This window comes from Equus quagga, chromosome 8, assembly GCF_021613505.1.
Source record: "Equus quagga isolate Etosha38 chromosome 8, UCLA_HA_Equagga_1.0, whole genome shotgun sequence".
In the NCBI taxonomy this organism is placed as follows: domain Eukaryota; kingdom Metazoa; phylum Chordata; class Mammalia; order Perissodactyla; family Equidae; genus Equus; species Equus quagga.
Genome location: NC_060274.1, coordinates 87,333,103 through 87,354,982, shown reverse-complemented (window position 1 = coordinate 87,354,982; position 21,880 = coordinate 87,333,103). Strand labels below are relative to the sequence as shown.

The following is a 21,880-nucleotide window of genomic DNA, read 5'->3' as shown; positions in this document are numbered from 1 at the left end:
TAGAAGAATGACAGTGTCTGAGAGAATGAGAAGTTGAGAGTGACCCTGGCTCTAAGGTCCAGTTTATCTATTTCTTCTCGGGTTTGCTTTGGTAGTTTGTGTCTTTCAGGACGTTTCCTATTTCAGCCGAGTTGTGCAGTTTATGGCATCTGGTCGTTCAGCGTTCCCCGTCCCTTCTGTGTCTGTAGGGCAGGTGTGGCCCAAGGCACGTTGGTTTAGAATGGCCAGTGCTCACATTAGTCTTGTTGTGTCTCCATTTTACAAATGAGGACAAGGTTGGGGGAAAACATTGAGAATTGCTCGCTGCTGGAATTCTAGATCTCTCAATTCCAAATCTTGGCTGTTCCCAGTGCACATTACTTTCTCCCTGGTCTAACGGCTGGAGTTTGCCAATTCTGGAGCTTAGGGACTTGGGGGTCTGCCAGCTTAGTAGCAGAGGGGGTCAAGCCTTAGCAGTGGGCAGGCTGTATAGATCCACATTATAATCACCCCACTATAATTGATTCCATTGGGTCGGGAAGACCATTCCTCAAACGTCTCCTTCTAGATTGTAAATTGGCACAGCCACTATGTAAAACAGTATGGAAGATTCTCAAAAAGTTAAAAATAGAACCCGCATATGATCCAGCAATTCCACTTATGGGCATATAAGCCCAGGAGACAAAAACACTGACTTGAAAAGATATCTGCGCCCCATGCTCACAGCAGCATTGTTTACAGTAGCCAATTTGTGGAAACAGCCTAAGGGTCCATCGGTGGACGAATGGATAAAGAAGTTGTGGTATATATACACAATGGAATATAATTCAACCATAAAAAATGAGGAAATCCTGCCATTTGTGACAATATGGATGGACCTTGAAAGTATTGTGCTAAGTGAAATAAGTCAGGCAGAGAAAGTCAAATACTACACGATCTCACTTATATGTGGAATCTAAAAAATAAACAAACAAAGAACCAAACTGATAGAAAAAGAGATCAGACATGATCAGAGGTTACCCAAGGTGTCAGGTCGGGGGAGGAGGAATTGGAGGAAGGTGGTCAAAAGGTACAAATTTCCACTTAGGAGATAAAGTAAGTCCTAGAGATGAAACGTATATGATGACTATAGTTAACACTGCTGTATGATACATAGGAAAGTTGTTAAGAAAGTAAATCCTAAGAGTTCTCATCAGAAAGAGAAAATTTTCTTCCCTTCTTTTCTTCTTTCTTTTCTTTTTATTATATCTATATGAGATGATAGGTGTTGGCTGAACCTATTGTGATAATCATTTCACAATACATGTAAGTCAAACCATTGTGTTGTATGCCTAAAACTTATACAGTGATATTTGTCAATTATTTCTCAATAAAACAAAACAAAACAAAACAAAAACAACCAAAACCCATCCGCTTCCATCAGCTCCCTGATATCAGAAATCCCTAAAATAAGAGAAAAACTTGAAGACTTGAAAAGCAGATCCCCTTGGGAGTGGAGACACAGGGATCCATTCTTACTGTGGAGAAAATGATTGACAGCAGACCTTTTAACTTTTCCCCGAACACCTGAAAGTTTATTCTCAGCGTATAAACAGAGGGGACAGAGGGGTTTTTTCATGTATTTGTTCGTTTACTCATTCATTTACCAAATAGTTACTAAACACTCACCATGGGCCTGGCACTCTGCTAAATGCTGAGGATACAAATTCAAATTAAAACAAGATCCCTACCTTGCAGGCGTTTAAGGCTTGCTGAGGGGAGACAGAGAAGTTAGTCAGCAGTGTGGAGAGTGCTCTCAGAGGGGCTCAGTGTGGGGCTGGGGGTGTAGGAGGTGGGGTCAGTGGGAACACAGGACAGGGCCACTGAATGAGTTGGATTAGGTTTCCCTGGGAAGGCAATGCTTACATTGAGAGCCGAGGGTACTAGGAGTTACCAGGTGAGGGAGGCGTGGGGAGCACATCCCAGGCAGAGAGAACACATGGGCACAAAAGGGGCTCACATGTTAGGGAAACTGGCTGCAGAGGCAGCCTGGGGTCAAGCCCAGAGGGGTCTTTGTGCTGGCCTAAGGAGGGACTCTCAGTCAGGGGAAGCCTTTGAAGGGTTTCACACCTGGCTGGAATCTCACCCTCCTCCTGGAGCTGGGGGGTGGCCTCTGGGGACCAGGGCTGGGCCATGAGGAGCTGGACCTCCCCAGCCCAGCTCCAGGCTCCAGTCAAGTGAAGAGCTTGTGAGGCCCTCTGAGGCCGGGGCTTCTGACAGACTAGGGCTTTGGGGATGATATCATCTGGCTGTGGGGCTGGGTCCCCTGCTCGTCCAGACATCTGTGATGCTGCTGCCGCTGCCCGCCAGTGCCAGGCTTGGAGAGCCCTCCTCCCCGAAGACATCTGTTTTATGTGTATGTTGGTTTCTGCATTAGAAAGCAGTCTCCTGGAGGCCAGGGGCCCCATTTGGATGAGCTGTGTACTAACCGTGCCTGGTGTGCTTGTTGAATGAAGACTGAGTAAACTAGTACCTGCCTGCAGCTGTTCCCCGCTCCTCTTCCTCATCCTGACTTCATAAGCAGGGGCAGGCAGGCTGCCCCACTGCTAGCACACACGCTCCCGGAACCACTGCAGAGCGTGTCCTCGAGGGTCTCCCACACACTAGTGTGAGGGTCCTCAGAAGCCATTAGGGACACAGGCTCTGGTGTTAGGCCTGGATTTGGGTTGTGTGTTCAGGAATTCTGAATTCCATGTGAATTGGAGAAGGTAACTTAACCCCTGGAAGCCACACTTTCTGCATCTGGCTTCTGGGACAATACTAGAAGTTACTTCCATGGTTGTTGTGGATGATCACATGCAGGGGTAAGTGCCAAGATACTTAAAAACGTGTGACATGGTCACCAACCAATTAGAACAGATGTCGACCATGGGAGATGTGAAGGGCCAGGGTCCAGGAGACCCCTGATAAGCCAGTTGCTAGATGAGGCTGGGGCAGCTGAGATGGAGATTTCCCCGATAACGTGTGATGATTTATTTAAAGCACAATGCCTGCACACTGTGAGACCTCAAAAAGCATGGGTGATTGTCATTATATATATTATTACCCATGGGTGATTGTCATTATATATATTATTACCTTGAGTCACCCCTCTCCTTCCCTCCCCACCTTCCTCTCTCCCCACCTTCCTTCCATCCACATATATTTATTGAAGACTTTTCTGTGCCAAGCCCTGAAGACACACAGATGAGTAAGTTTGTCTTCAAAGAGCTCACAGTCTAGTCAGGGAGATGGGGAAGTAAATGGCTACAGAACAGTGTGTGGAGGGAAATGCTAGAGATTGGTACAAGGAGCTGCGTGAGCCAAGACGGGGGAGACCTCATCCGACCTGGAGTGGGAGTGGATTCAAGGGAGTCCTCCTGGAGGAGACGAGCATTAGCTGAAGCTTGGCGAGTGAGTCGGGGTTAACAGGTAGAGAAGGTGACTTCTAATCTTTAAGAAAAAGCCCTCAAGGTCCTTCCATGTTCATTACGCTAAGTTAAATAAGTCAGACAGAGAAAGACAAATACTGTATGATTTCACTTATATGTGGAATCTAAACAAAAACAAAAACAAAAACAAAACCCACCACCACCAAAAAAACAAACTCATAGATACAGAGACTAGATTGATGTTTGCCAGAGTCAGAGGGGGTGAGCGTGGGGAGTAGGCGAAATGGGTGAAGGGGGTCAAAAGGTATAAAATTCCAGTTATAAGATAAGTAGGTCCTGGGCATGTAACGTACAGCATCGTGACCATAGATAATAATACTGTATTGTATATTTGAAACTATCTAGAGACAATAGATCTTAAAGTTCTCATCACAAGAAAAGAATTTATAGGGGCTGGTCCAGTGGCGCAGTGGTTAAGTGCACACGTTCCGCTTCAGCGGCCCGGGTTCCACTGGTTCGGATCCCAGGTGTGGACATGGCACTGCTTGGCAAGCCATGCTGTGGTAGGTGTCCCACATATAAAATAGAGGAAGATGGGCATGGATGTTAGCTCAGGGCCAGTCTTCCTCAGCAAAAAGAGGAGGATTGGCAGCAGATGTTAGCTCAGGGCTAATCTTCCTCGAAAAAAAAGAAAAAATTTTATAACTGTGTGTGGTGGTGGATAACTGGACTTATCGTTGTGGTCACTTCACAATATATACAAATATTGAATCATTATATTGTATACTTGAAACTAATATAATGCCATATGTTAATTACATCTCAAAAAAAAAAAAGTGATACGACTATACAACTTTTCAGGGAAGAAAGGCCACATGTAGTGTTCAGATGTGGCCACAGTGTGGCAGGAAAAGCCCAGAATTTGGTGTGCCTTTCTCCTCCAGGGGACTGAAAAGAGGCTGTATTCCATGTAGTGGACAGAGCATTTTGAAGGGAGTCCAGGGCACTGGAAGAGACTATGCAGAGGGAGACATTGGCCCCAAAGCTTGTGTAGCTGGGCAACTCCAATCTGGAGTTTCGATTGCTTCCCTAACTGAGGAGAGAATAATTTCTCCCCAGAAATGAGCAAAGGTTGAAAAGAAAATCGTGGTATCATAAACAGTAAGAAAATCGAGCCTAATTTGGCCCACTTTTGCTTTGGGAGGTAAAAGTCCAGATAGTGTTGAAAATAGATTATCCTGTTGAAAAGCTGGAGTGATTTGAGTGGATGAATGATGATAAAGCAAAGGGAGGTGACCTGCTATTTTTGTACTGTGTGTGTGATCCAGGTGAGATCCTGGGCAGAGGTGGGGAGGGGCAGATAGGGATGTTCAATGAGCACTGGGGTTGGGACAGAGGGTGAGTCAGTACATATTACATGGTGATGCCCATTGGGGAACCCCAGGGCAAACTCAAAATCATGTCTGAAAAAGTGCTAGAGTGTAGGCAGAGAACTTTTCCAAATTGCTTGTCACAGCTAGGAGGGCCTGCTTCAAGCATTGGGAGCTTGAGTTGGGGGTGGATGGGTTATGGAACCAGGATGATAAGAACGAGGAGAAGATAAAATGGATGCGAGGAGGGGCTGAGAGCTGCCATGAGCAGTGGGCTGTGGCTGGTAGCTGATGGCTGGGTGTTCAGTCTTCTCAGGGGCATGGACAATGGATGGACCACAGCCATATAAGGAGCCCAGGACAGGAACTGGGTCTGGAGAATTTCTGATTTGTCTTAAACAACCCTATTTCTAAAAAGTTCAGATCCTGTGTAGAGCTCTGGGTCCCACCTCAACAATATTCAAGGACTGAGCATCTTCATTTCCCACTGTTCCAGCAGAAAGCTATCTTCAACAATGGCAGCTCTAGAATTTCTATGCATGAACGGCTTAGGGGCAGCAGTCTAGCTCAGTGGTCCTCAAAACTGTTAGGAGTACAAGTACTCAAACCCCTTTCTCTATCTGCTGAATCAGAAATCCTTGGGGTGGGTCCCAGCAATCTATATTTTAAAAATTTCTATTGGTGATTCTCATGCACGCCAAAGTTTGAGAACCACTGCTCTAGTTGTGATGGTGGTGATGGTGATGGAGATAGAGGCAGAAGCCAGGGTGCAGAGCAGTACGATGTTTTTATTTACTTTATATATCACAGAATAATACAATTAACAGTTTTCTATAGCCACTTGTAATTACATAAACATAAGACAGAACAAATGTTAATTGTCCTTATCTAAGATGAGTATGTAATTATTTTTCCTGGAGGGGTTTGAGGGGCTAATGGTGATTACGGGAAGATGGTCTAAAGGTTTCCCTACTTGACCCTTGGAACTGGCACTGCTCTGTATCATCTCTTGAAGCTAATCCTTTCTTTCTTTTTCTAAGGTCATCCATTGCCTAGTCTTGGCCTTTCCCCTCCACAATAAGAGCTGCTTGGCCAGCCCACTAGCTTCATGCTTGCTTCTTCAAATCACCCCCTGTGTAGTAACCTATACCATCATCCTCAAACTCTAGTTTTTGTCATGACATGTTTGTGCTTCAGAATCGGAGACTGTTACTTCCCAACTTGTGCTCGCCCAAGATTTATCTGCCTGACCACAAGGGGCTCCACTGCTTTATCTTACTTCTTTTCTCCACCCCTTTCATCAAATACAGTTGTTGTCAGCCAAGCAAATCTGCTTGGTTCAGAATAAAAAGATATATCAACCTATCCTCTTAGATACGAAAAATTTCCAGTTAAATGAGAACTTAAAAATGATCTGGTCCAAAGCTCACCACCTCATGTAAAGCTTGCATCCTCTCTGTGGCATCCCTGTCAGGGGATCCTAAACTCTCTGCAGGAATCCATCCAGTGGGGAGAACTCACCTTCGCCTGGAAAGAGTTGATGGCCATGGTCATAATGAAAGACTGGAGCGTGTATGTGTGTCTGGGGAACTGAGACTCACTCTACTTTTCTCTTTTTGAGTGTATGTGATCGAGTTCTGGAACAAGTCCACTTTATCACTTGGTCCCCAGTATGTCAACCATTGGTCTACTAGTAGACTGTCTGATGGTGTTATAAGTAGCTTCTAGGAGCTTATGGATGACATAACCCAGATGTCAGCTGGAGGCTCCTTGTCCATTGAGATCTAGGCTCAAATCACTATTGTGTGTCGTCTGGAAGTTCAGAGCAGTCCTCAATGTCTCTGTGAATACCTGGGATAACCTAATGTTCTTCTTGCCCTGATTTCCTACCTCTGTTGATTGTTTCCCTCTATGTGCTTCTGGCTGTCTTTATATCTGCTCTGACATAGATACAGATATGAGACAAATCCCCTTCTTCTCTTCCGGAGAAACCAGAAGTTATTGGTCAGAGCAGACCTTGACTGAAGATTAGAGATCCACAAGACAGAGCACAATATGCATTTGCATGCAGACAATTTAAATTCATAGTTCTGTTCTCAACAGCCCTTTCGTCCATCTCACCACCAATAATGTTTTTTAAAGACTACTTTGCCTATACAGCTCCTGGCCTACCACCCCTTGATCCTTCTCTCGCCACCCTCCTCCAGTATTTGCGCTTTATTTCCATTTCCCTCTTAGGAATAAAAAGACACTCTTCCCAGTTTCTCATGCAGAGTAGCTTGACCATCACATTAGTTGCATTGGTATCTGCTGACACCTTTGCCCTCAGCATCTCACCTCTACTTCTTTCACATAATTTTTTTTTTACTGCATACAATGTAATTTCTTCTTCCATAATGGGAGTTGTGGTCCAACCTGTTGAGATAATAACAAATATTTACACTTTGCTGCATGTGTATGAACTCATACGATTAAAAAATATGATTACAAATTTTTGTGTGTAATGTGACCTCAGGCTGGACAAAGAAGACATGAATTAGCTGCTGCATGCCAAGCACCTCCTCCCTTCCCCCCTCAATGTACACTCCTTTGAATAAAGTTAGGATGAAGTTTCTGGTTCCAGCAAAAGGTGGACTAGGATAATCTAAAACCCTCCCATTTTTTATAAGCACATAGAAATGCTAAGTAAAACATTAAAAAAATACTTTAAAATGCATAATTAAACTTGCAATAAAGAAAGAGAACTTTGCAGGTGACAGAAATGAAGGAGGAATTTAATATCAGTACAGCAAGCTGTGAACACGCCTGCTGATTCTGCACCTCTGCTGTGTGGGCTAGTGTGGCTAAGTCCATGGGATCTAGTAACATATGTTTTAACAGCCACATAGGGAAGGGAATTAAGGCCTTGGGCTGTGCAGGGTGGGGAGCTGAATCTGAGACTTCTGCCTGAACTTGGACTCTTAAAACATATGGCACATTGTGTTTTCCAAAAATATTTGCCATTAAATCTCCTATCCTACATGCTCTTCTTGCAATGTGATGTTGACAAGCCTCTCACTGAGATGTGAAACCTGCGCTCTCTCCCCTGGAATCTGGGTGGCTTGTAACTGTGGCAGAAATGATACTACGTGACTTGGAAAGTTAGATCATCAAAGGTGATGCAGCTTCCACCTGGGGCCGGTTGAGATGCTTGTTCTTGGAACATTGTCATCATGCTGTGAGGAAACAGAGAGACCATATGGAGAGCCCACTGCTGGGCCTGTCCCAAATTGCAGGTTTGTGAGCAAAATAAATGGTGGTTGTTTGAAGACACTAAGTTTGTGGTGATTTGTTATGCAGCAATAGATAACTGGAACAGAGGGCTCTGTCTTCAATGAAAGAGGGATATGGAAAATAAAAGGCAGCCATTAGCATAGGGAGGTAACAACGAAACTTGTTTGCCTCCTTTGGTTCTTGAGGAAAATCTCCTCTGGGCAGGTGAAACTACCTGCATGGTCTAGGAACCCTTTCAAACTAAGAAATTAATGAAAATTGGTTCTAGGCTAGTAATGGCAGAATCAAATGAAGAAAACCTGGCAGAATCAGATGTAAAAATCTTTTGAAATAGAACCTAAGTCATGAGATATTCTCATAGAGAAAACATGACCCACTAAACATAAGCTCACAGTCAAAATTAAAACGAAAATATTTGTAGGAGGCAACAATCCACCGTGATAAGCAAGAGTCAATGAGTGCAACAAATAGAGAATTTGAACCTTAAGACCTTAAGATAAAATAGAGAATTTGAACCTTAAGACCTTGAGATAATATAATGATGAATTGAAAGAAAACAAAGTCTATTTAAAAATGATTAAAGATATAAATAGAATTGAAACTCTAAGAAAGGAAGAAGATATTTTGAAGAACAAAAGTAATACCTTAAAGAGAACCTATAGAACTTCAAGAAATATAAAAGATAGCATAAAAATACCCAAACAAACCTCAGACACAGTTTACCCAACAGCGTTGGATAGGACTAAATAGGAAAATAGTGAACAGAAAGATACATCTGAGGAAATGATCTAGAATGCAGCACTGGTGAACATGAAAGAATAGTTAGGGATTTTGAAAGATGAAATGAGAAGGTCCAACATACATCAAACAGGAATTTTAGAATGAAAGACCAGAGAGAATATGAGAAAATGAATAACTGAGAATCTAATGGCTGAGAATCTTCCAGAATTGATTAGTGATATGAACCATGAGATTGAAGAACTATTCCTAGTTTAAATTAAGACCATGAAAATTAGCCCATTGCTAGAGAGTTTATAATCAAACTGCAGAACACAGATTACCCACTGTGGCTAAAACTGTGAGTTTAGTTCTTATATATTAAAAGAACCTTGATCTTTTAGTTCTTATGTCCCCACACTCCCAAACAGAGTGCATTCTCCAGCTTCTCTTCAAGCTGGGTGTAACCTTCTAACTAAGTTTTGGTCAATAGAATGAAAGCAGAACTGTCAGGGGAAGGTTTCTGGAAACTTTCTGCAGGCTCTTGTGCATCCTTTATTTTTTCTTTCCATCCGGTGGTTTCCACTTTTTGGCTATTGTGAATAATGTTACTATGAATATTTGTGTATCAGTTTTTGTGTGGGTGTATGTTTTCATTTAGCTTGGATATATCCCTGGGAATGGAATTGTTGGATCACGTGGTAACTCTAAGTTCAACATTTTGAGGAATTACCAGACTCTTCCAAATTGCCTCCACCATTTTATAGTCCTACCAGCAACATATAAGGGTTTCAATTTCTTCAAATCCTCCGCTACACTTGTTATGGTTGTTCTTTTAAATTTTAACCCTAGTGAGTATGAAGTGGTATCATATTGTGGCTTTGATTTGCATTTCTCTAAAAATGTTTAGCATCTTTTCATATTGGCTATTTGTATATCTTCATTGTAGTTAGTTTTTAAGAAAAAGAGCTGCATCCCATTCTCTGATTTTCTAGTGGAAGGCAGTACACATAAGATGGAAAGCAGCCATCACAAGGAAGCTGCTAAACTTACTTATGAGCCAGAGGTGGAAGAGACCAAAGACCTCAAAAGCAACAGTTCCCAAACTGGACTCATCATCTCTATACAAGTTCCTGCTCCTGTGTTTCCTAACTGAGTTGGTGCTATACGGTTCACTAGACTACATCAACCAGAAACTTAGAAATCACACGCGCATCCTTCCTCTCCCTCGCCAATCACTAAATTCCACCGAAGCTATCTCCTGAATTCTGTCTCCTTCAGATCCTTTCATTGCATTCTCACTGCCATAGCTTTATTTCAGTCCCTTGCCATCTTTTACCTAATGATTCCACTGAGCCTCCATTTTCCTCCGTGAAATCCATTCTCTTCTCTGTCAGAATGATCTTCCAAAAGGTAAATCTGATCATGTAATTTCTCTCCTTAAATGCTTTCAGATGTCTGCTTCTGGGAAGATGGAGTAGACATACTTTTCCTTATTCCTCCAATTAAGTATAATTAAAATCTCTGTCATTGTATATAAAATAAGCAAAAAGAAATACTCTTAAAGGTGGATAGAAGAAGCCAGACCAGTTAGAAATATTGGGACTTGAGGAATGACACAGTGGTGAGTTCTCTGGGTTTTCTTTTTGCCTCAAATATCCCAGACGTGGAGACAGAGAAGCCAGAAACCTGGAAATGCCCACAGAACCAGACAAAAAAAGCCCCAACAAACCTCTGCTTTCTTTATCCAAAGGGGCAGGAAAGGGGAAGACAAAACTTTTAGACAATCACTAGACACTCCACTCCAGCCAAACACAACAGAAAAAGTGGGGCCCCATCCTCACCCATGCCAACAACAGTTGAGTGGGGAAACTGGATGTTCAGACTTGTAAGACTATGAGGTAGCTTAACACGCCCACTAGGGTGGTCTCAGAGAAGGCCAGGTATGGGCCTGGGACTTTGATCTCACTGGCCAGTAATGAGGCCACCTTCCTACCATGGTATCAATGAGAACATGTGGGTAACATGGACTTACACTTCCTATTGGCAGTATCCCTGGTGGGGTGGTGTTAGAGGAGGCCTAGTGGAGAGTCAGGTCTACATCATTGTCCAATGGTACAGAAGCCATCCTCACCAGGTATCAGTGGACATCACTTGGGAAGCTGGAATGCTCACTCCCTCCCATCAGTAACAAAGTTACCCCCCTCCTCATGTATCAGTGGAGAAATGGAGGCCTAGTGAGTAACCTGGACTTCTCCCTCCTCCTGTCAGTAGTGAGATGGTGCTCTGCCTTCCTCTGCCAGGTCTAGTCAGAGAGAGTCAGTTAAAACAAGATAGACCTCAAACCAAGAAAAGCCCATCTTGAAAACTCAAGAAAAATCTTCAAAGAAGCCAGGGAAAAAAGAAGAAAGAGTAAGAAAACTTACCTATAGGGGAAAACAATTTGAATGACAGCAAATTTCTCATCAGGAGGCCAGAAGGAAGTCGCACAGTATTTTTCAAGTGCTTAAAATAAAAGAACAGTCAAGTCAGAATCTCACACCCAGTGAAAATAGCCTTCAGGAATGAAGGCAAAATCAAGACTTTCTCAGATGAAGGAAAACTAAGAGAATTTGTTGCCAGCAGACCTACTCTAAAAGAATGGTTAAAGGAAGTTCTCCAAACAGAAAGGAAATAATAAAGGAACTCTGGAACATGAGGTAGGAAGAAAGAACACATAAGCAAACATATCGGTAAATACAATAGGTTTTCTTTCTCCTCTTGAGTTTTCTAAATTATGTTTGATGACTGAAGCAAAAATTATAATTCTATCTGATTTGGATCTAAATGTATATAGAGGAAATATGTAAGACAATTATATTATAAACAGGGGAAGATAAAGGGATGTAAAAAGAGGTAAGTTTTCTATATTTCACTGAAACTGGTAAAATGATGACACCAGAAAAGGATGGCAAGTTATGTATATACACTGTAGTATCTGGTGCAAGCACTTGAAAAGCTATGCAAAGAGATACATTATATATAAATCAAAGTAGAAGTCTAAAAAATGTCTGAGTAACCCACAGGAAAGCAAGAAAAAGAACATAGAGAAACAATAAAAAAGAGAGAACAAACAGAAAACAAAAAATGGTAGGACACATTTAAGCCCTGAAAATCAGGGCTTAAATTAAATTAAATTTAAATAGTTTAAATATATCAATTAAAAGACAGATATTGACAGAATGTATTAGAATATGTGACCCAACTATATGCTGTCTACAAGAAGCTTATTTCACATATAACAATATAAGGAGATTGAAAGTAAAAGGATGGAAAAAAGTGTCTCCTGTAAATATGAATCAAAGGAAAGCAGGAGTGGCTAGACTAACATCAGATAAAGTGAACTTCTGAGCAAATAAAATTACAAGAGGGAGGGAGGGAGAGAAAGTGAGAGAGAGGGGCATTATACAGTGATAGAAGGGTCAGTCCACCAAGAAGACGTAGCAATCTTGTATGTGCATGCATTAGGCAACAGAGTTGCAAAATCTGATGGAACGAAAAGGAGAAATAGAGAAATCTAAAATTATAGTTGGAGACTTCTCCACTCGCAACAATTGGTAGAACAACTAGGGAGAACGTCAGCAAGGTTACAGAAGAACTCAACCACAGCTTCAACCATGAGGATCTAATTGACGTTTACAGACACTTCACTCAACAGCAGCAGAATGCACACTTTTTTAAAAGTACCCAGAGGACATATACCAAGATAGACCATATCCTGGGTCATAAAACAAAACTAAACACATTTAAAACAATTGATATCATATACAATATGTTCTGTGATCACAAGGAATCAAACTAGAAATCAATAAGAGACAAGTAACAGGAAAATCTCCAAACACTTAGAAACTAAACAACATACTTCTAAATGATCCATAGATCAAAGAGCAAGTCTTGAGGAAAATTAAAAGCACACTGAACTGAATGAAAAAGACAATACAACATATCACAATTTGTGGGACTCAGCTCAAATGGATTTGAGAGAGAAATTTATTAATTAAATAATTAAATATATACATTAGAAAAGCATTAAATATATACATTAATATATACATTAGCATTAATATATATACATTAAATATATTTATTAATTAAATATTAATTTATATTAAAATATATAGCATTAAATATATACATTAGAAAAGAGGAAAAGTCTAAAATCAATAATCTAAGGTTTCATCTCAAGAATCTAGAAAAAGAGGAGCCAAATAAACCCAAAACAAACAGCATGAAGGAAATAATAAAGATAGGAGCAGTAACCAATGAAATTGGGAAAAAGAAAACACTAGAGAAAATCAAGGAAACAGAGAACTCATTCCTTGAAAAGGTAAGTAAGATTGATAAGCCTCTAGCAAGACTGAAGAAAAAAAATTGAGAAGATACAAACTACAAATATGAGGTATGAAACAGGGATATTACTACAGATGTTGAAGACGTCAGAAAGGATAATTAGGGAGTGATAGGAACAATACTACACAGATAAATTTGACAACTTAGAGGAAATGGACCACTTCCTTTAAAAACACAAACTACTACAAGTCACCCAATATCATATAGCTAATGGCCCAAGAAAAGTTCACATCAATTTTACACAATCTCTTCCAGAAAATAGGAAGAAGGGAACATTTCCCAATTCATTTTATGAAGTTAGTATTACCTTGATACCAAAACCAGAGAAAGACTACAGACCAATATCCTCATGAATATAGATGTAAAAGTTCTTAGCACGATATTAACTAAAGAATTAAAAATTATGTAAACATAATTATACATCATGCCAAGTGGAGTTGATTCCCTTTTAATATTGAATCAATGTAATTCACCATATTAATAGGCTAAAGAAGAAAAATCACATGATCATATCAATTGATGTGGAAAAAGCATTTGACAACATTCAACATTCATGCTAAAAACTCTCAGGGAAGTAGGAACATCCTCAATTTGATAAAGAGCATTTACAAGAAACCTACAGTGAACATTATACTTAATGTCATCATCAGGTGAAAGACTGATGCTTTCCTTCTAAAATTGGGAACAAGGTAAGGATACCTGCTCACATCTTTTTAGTCAACATAGAGCTGGAAGTTCTAGCTGGTGCAGTAAGGGAAGAAAATGAAATAAAATGCATCTAGATCAGAAAAGAAGAAATAAAATTGTCTCTCTGTTTGCAGAAGACATGATTATTTATGTAGAAAATTCCCAGGAATCTATTAACAAAACTCCTAGAACTAATAAGTGAGTTCAGCAAGGTTACAGGATACAAGATAAACATTAAAAAATCAGTTGTATTCCTACACTAGCAATGAACTCATGGACACCAAAACTAAAAATACAATAGCATTTTCAGTTACTCAAAAAAAGTGAAATGTGTAGATGTAAATCTAACAAAACATGTGTAAGACTTAAATGTGGAAGACCATACAATAGTTTTGAGAGAAATAAAAAAAAAATCTAAAGAACTGGAAAGACATACCATGTTCATGGACTGGAGGACTTAACATAGTAAAGATTTCAGTTCTTCCTTAATTGAAATACAGATTTAACACAACTCCTCTCAAAATCCCAGCGAGATTATCTGTAGATATAGACAAGATTATTTTGTAATTTACATGGAAAGTCAAAGGAATTAGAATAGCTAAAACAATTTTGAAAAAGAAGAATAAGGTGCAAGGAATCAGTCTATTCAATTTAAAAATTTAATGTATAGCTGCAATAATAAAGACTAGGTGGTACTGGTGAAAGGATAGATCCATAGATCAATGGAACAGGATACAGAACCCAGAAATGGATCCACACAAATATGCCCAAATGATATTTGACCGAGGTGCAAAAGCAGTTCAATGGAGGTAATATAGCCTTTTCAACAAGTTGTGCTGGAGTATTCGGACATTCATAGGCAAAAATACAAACCTTGAGGCTGGTCCTGTGACCTAGTGATTAAGTTCAGCCTTCTCTGCTTTGGTGGCCCAGGTTCAAATTCTGGGTATAGACATACACCACTAGTCAGCCACACTGTGGCAGTGACCCACATATAAAGTAGGGGAAGATTGGCACAGATGTCAGCTCAGGGCTAATCTTCTTCAAGCAAAAAAAGAGGAAGATTGGCAACAGATGTTAGCTCAAGGCTAATCTTCCTCAGCAAAAGAAGAAAAAAATACAAACTTCAACCTAAATCTCAAACTTCACACAAAAATTAACTCATAATGGACTATGGACTTAAATGTAAAATGTAATATTACCAAACTTTTAGGGAAAAAATACCAGAGAAAATCTTTGGAATGTAGAGCTAGGAAAGAAAGACTTGTCACCAAAGTCATGATCCATAAAAGGAAAAAATTAATAAATCGGACTTCATCAACATTAAAAACTTTTGTTCTGCAAACGACTTTGTTAAGATGTTGAAAAAGACGAGCTACAGAGTGGGAGAAAATATTTGCAAATAATGCTGCCATTGAAGAAAGTTCTGGTATCTATAATATATAAAGAATTCTCGGGGCTGGCCCCGTGGCCGAGTGGTTAAGTTCGCGCGCTCCGCTGCAGGCGGCCCAGTGTTTCGTTGGTTCGAATCCTGGGCGCGGACATGACACTGCTCATTAAACCACGCTGAGGCAGCGTCCCACATGCCACAACTAGAAGGACCCACAACAAAGAATATACAACTGTGTACTGGGGGGCTTTGGGGAGAAAAAGGAAAAAAAAAAAAAAAAAACCAAATGAGAATTCTCAAAACTCAGAAGTAAAAAAGTAAACAATCCATTTAGCGTATGGCCAAAAGAGATGAAGAGACATTTCACCAAAGTAGATATACAGACGACAAGTAAGCACTTGAAAATATGTCCAGCTTCATTAGCCGCTAGGGAAATGCAAATTACAATGACAATGAGATACTACTACACACCTATCGGCATTGCTAAAATAAAAAGTAGTGACCATACCAAATTCTGGCAAGGATGCAGAGAAACTGCATCATTCATACATTGCTGGTGGTACAGCCAACTCTAAAAATGTTTGGCTGTTTTTAAAAAATTAAACATACAACTACTGTATGACCCAGCAATTGTACTCCTGGGCATTTACCCCAGAGAAATGAAGACTTATGTCCACACAAAAACTGGTACATGTGACCTCACACCTATTAGGATGGCTAGTGTAAAAGAAAAAAAAAACAAAGAATGTAAGTTTGACAAGGATGTGGAGAAACTGGAACCCTTGTGCTCTGTTGGTGGGAAAGTAAAACGGTACAGCTGCTGTGGAAGGGAGTTTGGTGGTTCCTCAAAAAATTAAAAACAGAATTGCCATGTGATCCAGCAGTTCCACTTCCGGGTATGTACCCCAAAGAACTGAAAGTATGGGCTTGAACAGATATTTGTATACTCACATTCATAGCAGCGTTGTTTACAATAGCCAAAATGTGGAAGCAACCCAAGTGTCCATTGACAAATGAGTGGGTAAAAAAAAATATGGTATGTTCATACAATGGAATATTATTTAGCCTTAAAAATGAAGGAAATTCTGGCACATGCTACCACATGGATGAATCTTGAGGACATTATTCTAAGTGACATAAGTTAGTCACAGAAAGACAAATACTGTATGATTCTACTTACTTGAGGTAGCTAGAGTAGTCAAATTCATAGAGATAGAAAGTAGAATCATGGTTGCTAGGGGCTGAGAGGAGGAGGAATAGAGTTTAATGGATATACAGCTCAGTTTTGCAAGATGAAAAGAGTTCTGAAGGTGGATGGTGGTGATGCTTGCATAACAATATGAATGTACTTAATGCCACTGAACTGTACACTTAAAAATGGTTAAGATGGTAATTTTATATTTAAGATGGTAAAGTTTTATTCACAATAGCCAAAAATTGGGAACAACCCAGATGTATTTATCCAGTGTATGGTTAAACAATCTGTGGTACATTCATACCGTGGAATACTACTTGGCAATGAAAAGAACAAGCTATTGATACATGCAACAACCTGGATGCGTCTCCACAGGATTATGCTCAGAGAAAAAGCCAATCCCAAAAGACTATATACTGTATGATTCCAGGTATACAACACTTCTTAAAATGACAAAATTATAGAAATGGAGAACAGATTGGTGGTCGCTAGGAGTTAAGGAGGGAGTAGGTGGGAGGGAAGTGGATGTGGTCGTAAACAGGCAACATGAGGGATCCTTGTGATGATGGCAATGCTCTGCCTCAGTGTCAACATCCTGGTTGTGATATTATACTACGGTGTTACAAAATGTTACTACTGGGGAAACTGGGTAAAGTGTACATGAGATCTTTTTATTCTCTCTTACCAAGTGCATGTGAATTTGTAATTTCTTCAAAATAAAAAGTTTAACAAACCAACCAACCAACTTTCAATGACTTCCCATGGCCTACAGAATAAAGTCAAGGTCCTTGGCACACCACACAAGGCTGTTCAAGATCTGGCCCAGCTGACCTCTCTCGTCAGGCCCTACCTCATTATTTAAGCCCCAGAAAAATGAAACTAGTTGCCTTCCCATACTGTTTCTCTCCTTCACGCCTTTGCACATTTGATTCTCTGTGTCTGAAATGTCCTCTCCCTCTGCTAACCACCAGGCCAACCCATTCGTCTCTCAAAACTCTGGTCATAGGCCACCTTCTCTGTAAAGCCACCCTGACCCCAGGGACAAAATGATCGGTCCCTCCTTTGTTCAGCTTCTGTATATTTCTACACAGTTATATTATTACTTGCTTCATAGTGTATTATAAGTATGTCTTTCATGACTGTCTCCCTACTACATTTTGAGTTCCTTGAAAGCAGGAACTGTGCCTTGCCAGTGCGGTTATAATAAGTGTTCGATAAATGTTTGTTCAGTTGGACTGAAAGCAGAGTAATGGAAATGTTCCAGATCTGTAACTATTCCAAAGGGATAAAACCCACTCATTGCCTGGACAGTTCTTAGGGATTCATGCTCAGTTACCTTACTAGAAAGAAGTCGGATGCATTTTAACTTAGGGACTCCCATGATTTACCATCATAACTTCCCGTGATACCTTTCTTTCAACAAATGTTTATAGAGCATTTACTGTGTGCCAAGCACTGTGTCTAAACCCCCTCCCTGGATAGGCAGGTAGACCAAGGTGGTGCCACAGTTCCTGCCATGGTGTGCATGGTGTGGGTTGAATCCCAGGGTGGACACATACAGTCTTTTAGGCTGTGAAATGTGTGACTCCAAGGGCATCATCCTGCAGACTAAGCTATGGCCTCTGCAGGGGTGCAGTCCTGGGAGCTCTGTTGAAATTCTCATGTTTGCAGTTGCAATTCTTGCAACCTGTGGAAGAATTGCCTAGTTTCCAGGCCAGTAAATGTTATGAAGCTAGGTTCCCTAATCCACTAGGGCAAGATAGGAAGGGAGGCCAAGGTGTGAAGCCAGTTGGGTGAGAAACTGAAGAAAACTCATGCGTGATGTAATTGAAGCACACGGAAGGAAGACAAGACTGATAAGATGTTCATCCAAGTTTTTAATGTGGTTTTTACAGCCTCAGAAGCAGATATCTGAGAAGCAGACCAAAAAAGTTAACCTTGAAAGGACATTTTGGGTGCAGGTGTATAAAAATGAGTAAGTCACAGTTCTTTCCCTGAAGGAGCTTACCACCAACAGATGATCCATTGTCTTTATTTTATTACTGGTAATGGCTGGTTTGGGCCAAAATTCTTCTCTGTGAACAATGTATTACCCCAAAACTTTTGTTTTTCTGGAGCTCTTGATTAAAACTTCATATCGCCAACCAATTATTTTCAAACACTTTTATTTTTGATCAAGTACACATACCATTTAAACATGTGTGAGATGAATGTGGTACATTCTTCTAAGTCCTCAGAGCTCTTTCATACATACTGCATTACTGAATTCATTCCCACCCAGTTTTTTTTAATGAGGTTAAAAATCAGTCCTCGAACTTCCCAAAGGAATACTAGGCAGATTTACAAATGAATCATCCAGCAGATGGTAAGACTTGGATTTTTGCATGCTTTGCAGACGTGAGCATACTTCAAGGTAGTTATGCATTGAAAAATTTTCACATAATTATGGGGGATGTGATATCTGAATTAGTGAAAGTCTGAATTATGGAAAACTTAAAAAAAAATGCTGTCTTCTAACTCTCAAGTACCTAACTTACACTAACCATTAACAACGTGTTTGTCAAGTAGATTTCACTCTTAGTAGATAAGCTTCTCTTTTAATTAGTCTACTAAATGAGTGCTGTCAATGTTCTTGAAAACAGTCTCGCTTTAATCTTGTCTACATCATTACTCTGCTGAACAGCCTCATTCTTTTGACGTATGACAAAGAGTAATCGAGACCTTTCCTCTTGGAATTGATGATCTCACTATATAGTGAACCACCGCACAAGATGAATTTCTAAATAGACTTTGAAAATTATATAGGAGCTGTGCCCATTAATTGGGTAAAGACAGATGCAAGGTTTTACCTCGAAGCATATTGGGCACCATTTCTCCTGTTCACTCTTTAGGACTGGGTTATGCATTGCTCATTGTGATAACTAGCTGTTTGCGTATAAATGTGAATCTTATGGTTGGTTCTTTCTGCTGAGTTTATCTGGCAGCCCCAGTAGGTAGTGAATGAAATCTAAAGTGACCTACACACCTTGCCCTTTGGAAAATAAGCTCTGTATGAATCTTTTTGCATTCCAGAATGATTAAACTAACATTAAATCCAAAATAAAACTCCAAACAAAATATGAAGAACTATGGAAATGAAACACCATACTAAAGCCTTAGGGGAAAGGTGGGCTTCTGAAAAATGATTTAATATAGAAGCCAAAAGAAAAAATGCAAGTGCTGCTTTGTATTTCCCCTAAGAAGCAAGAAAACATAACCCTTATGAGATAGGAGCAGAAAGCCATAAGAAGAGAAACAGGTTGATTTTGAGTTAAGATGCAAAGAAAGTAAAGATGCAACATAGGACTTAACATCCACACTGAAATATAGAAATGACACTGAAAAAAATTTTACTCAATGAGTGGAAGACAAACTTGAGGAACAGTGTCTCCAACTATAGATGGAAGTGATGCAGAATTGAAAAACATGAGAAAAGATAATTGGAGATCAGAGAAGAAAGAACCAACATAAATAAATGAATCATAGATAGTCTGAGACTAAAGCCAACAGTTGGAACAGAAGGAGAAATCAAAGGTGAAGTTGAAGGCAGCTTGCTTGAATAGAAGAAAGGAGTTTGCGTATCGAAGGGGCTCATTATGTTCCAGAAAAATAAATTTAAGAACCAGTAAAAATAACCCCCAGTTACATATATGCTAGCAAAATTTCTGAAATACAAAGATAAAGAAAAATGTTTGCCTACAGGGGAAAAAAAATCTGTCAGACTTGGTTCCTGATTCTCTTCTACAGCATATAAATAGCAGAAGGTAATTAAGAAAAAACATGGTCGAAGTTTAATGTGAATTCGGTAAATCTGTACCTAAGTTGTTGTTCATGTGTGTCTCATTAATCGTCTTGTCATTCTTGGAAAAATTATTCAAGGATGTACTTCAGCCACTTGAAACATGGATCAGAATAAATTCTGTACAGCCGTGCTATCCCATGCAATGTGACTGTTGAGCACTTGAAATGTGCCTAGTGGTAACTGAAATGTACTGTAAGTGTAAAATACACACTGGGTTTTGAAAAAAAGAATAATATAAAAACCTCACTAATAATTTTTATATTGATTGTTAAAATGATAATATTTTGGATTTATTGACTTCAAGGAACCATAGGGGTGCATGTAACTTTTTGAATTACTGTTTTCATTTTCTTTAGATAAATACCCAGAAGTGGGATTGATGAATCATATGGTAGGCCCATTTTTAATTTTTTGAGGAGCCTCTATACTATTTTCCGTAGTGGCTGCACCAGTGTACCTTCTCACCAACGGTGCACCAGAGTTCCCTTTTCTCCACGTCCTCACCAACACTTGTTATTTCTTGCCTTTTTGATAGTAGCCATTCTAACTAGTGTGAAGTGATATTTCGTTGTGGTTTTGATTTGCATTTCCCTGATGATTAGTGATGTTGAACATCTTTTCATGTACTTATTGGCCATTTGTATGCCGCCTTTTTGATTAACTGAAATTTGAATTGCCACATAGACTAGTGGCTACCATATTGGATAGCACAGCTCTAGAAAATAATTAGAGAAGAAAATAAACAAATACTCAAAACTATGAATACATAGATTAAGATTAAAACAGAAAATGCATAGGAATCTATTCTAACAAATTTGAATATCTCTGAAAAATGGCAATTTCTAACAGAAAATACTGACTCCAAAAGAAATAGATAAACTGAATGCAGCAATAGCAAAAGATGACATTGAAAAATTTGTGAAATGATTACTTTGCTAAAAATACTTTGGATCCCAAGAATTTTATAGGCAATTACATTCAAATATCAGGGAATATGTTATTTCTATGATGATGAGTATATAAAAGAAAAAACTAAGGCCTAACCTTTATGAACACAATTACAAAAAGGCTTAAATAGAATTCTAGCAATACAAATGTTTAAGTGTACCAAAATAACAATACAACATGGCCAAATAGAACTTATTTGAGTAATGCAAGGTGGCTTCACTATTATAAAGTGTTTTAACGTATAATCCACATGTCATATAGACATGATGTTTAAGACCTACATATGACTGTCTCAAACCTCACATCCCACATCCAATTCTAATCCTTAAAATTCAATCAGTGAATTTTTCAGAGGTTTCTCTAAGTTTCTTCTTGTTACTTCTGGCCATTGTTGCCTAAGTCTGTTGAATTTTGTGCTACACTTTGGGTCTTGCAGCTGTTTATTTACTTTTTTCCCAGACAACAAACAAAAGATGAGACATGGCCCATTCTTCATAATTTTTAAATCTTCTCTCCAATATCACTTTCATAAACAGCAAGTGTGTAAGACTTTCACTTTTCTAGAGAGGTGATTACATTGCAATTGCATACAGTATTTAACTTAAACATGGATATCGGCTTATATGTTCTTTGAAAGTTCTTCACTTATTTCTATCAAGCATGGTTCCAGCTTGGAGCTAT

The 21,880-nt window shown here is 39.5% G+C and overlaps 1 protein-coding gene across 2 annotated transcripts in view; it reads left to right on the top strand.

Annotated features, from left to right (window-relative positions):
• Positions 1 to 21,880, top strand: part of PDE1C (phosphodiesterase 1C) — a 492,809-nt gene that overhangs the window by 90,590 nt on the left and 380,339 nt on the right. The gene's annotated exons all lie outside the window — the stretch shown is intronic.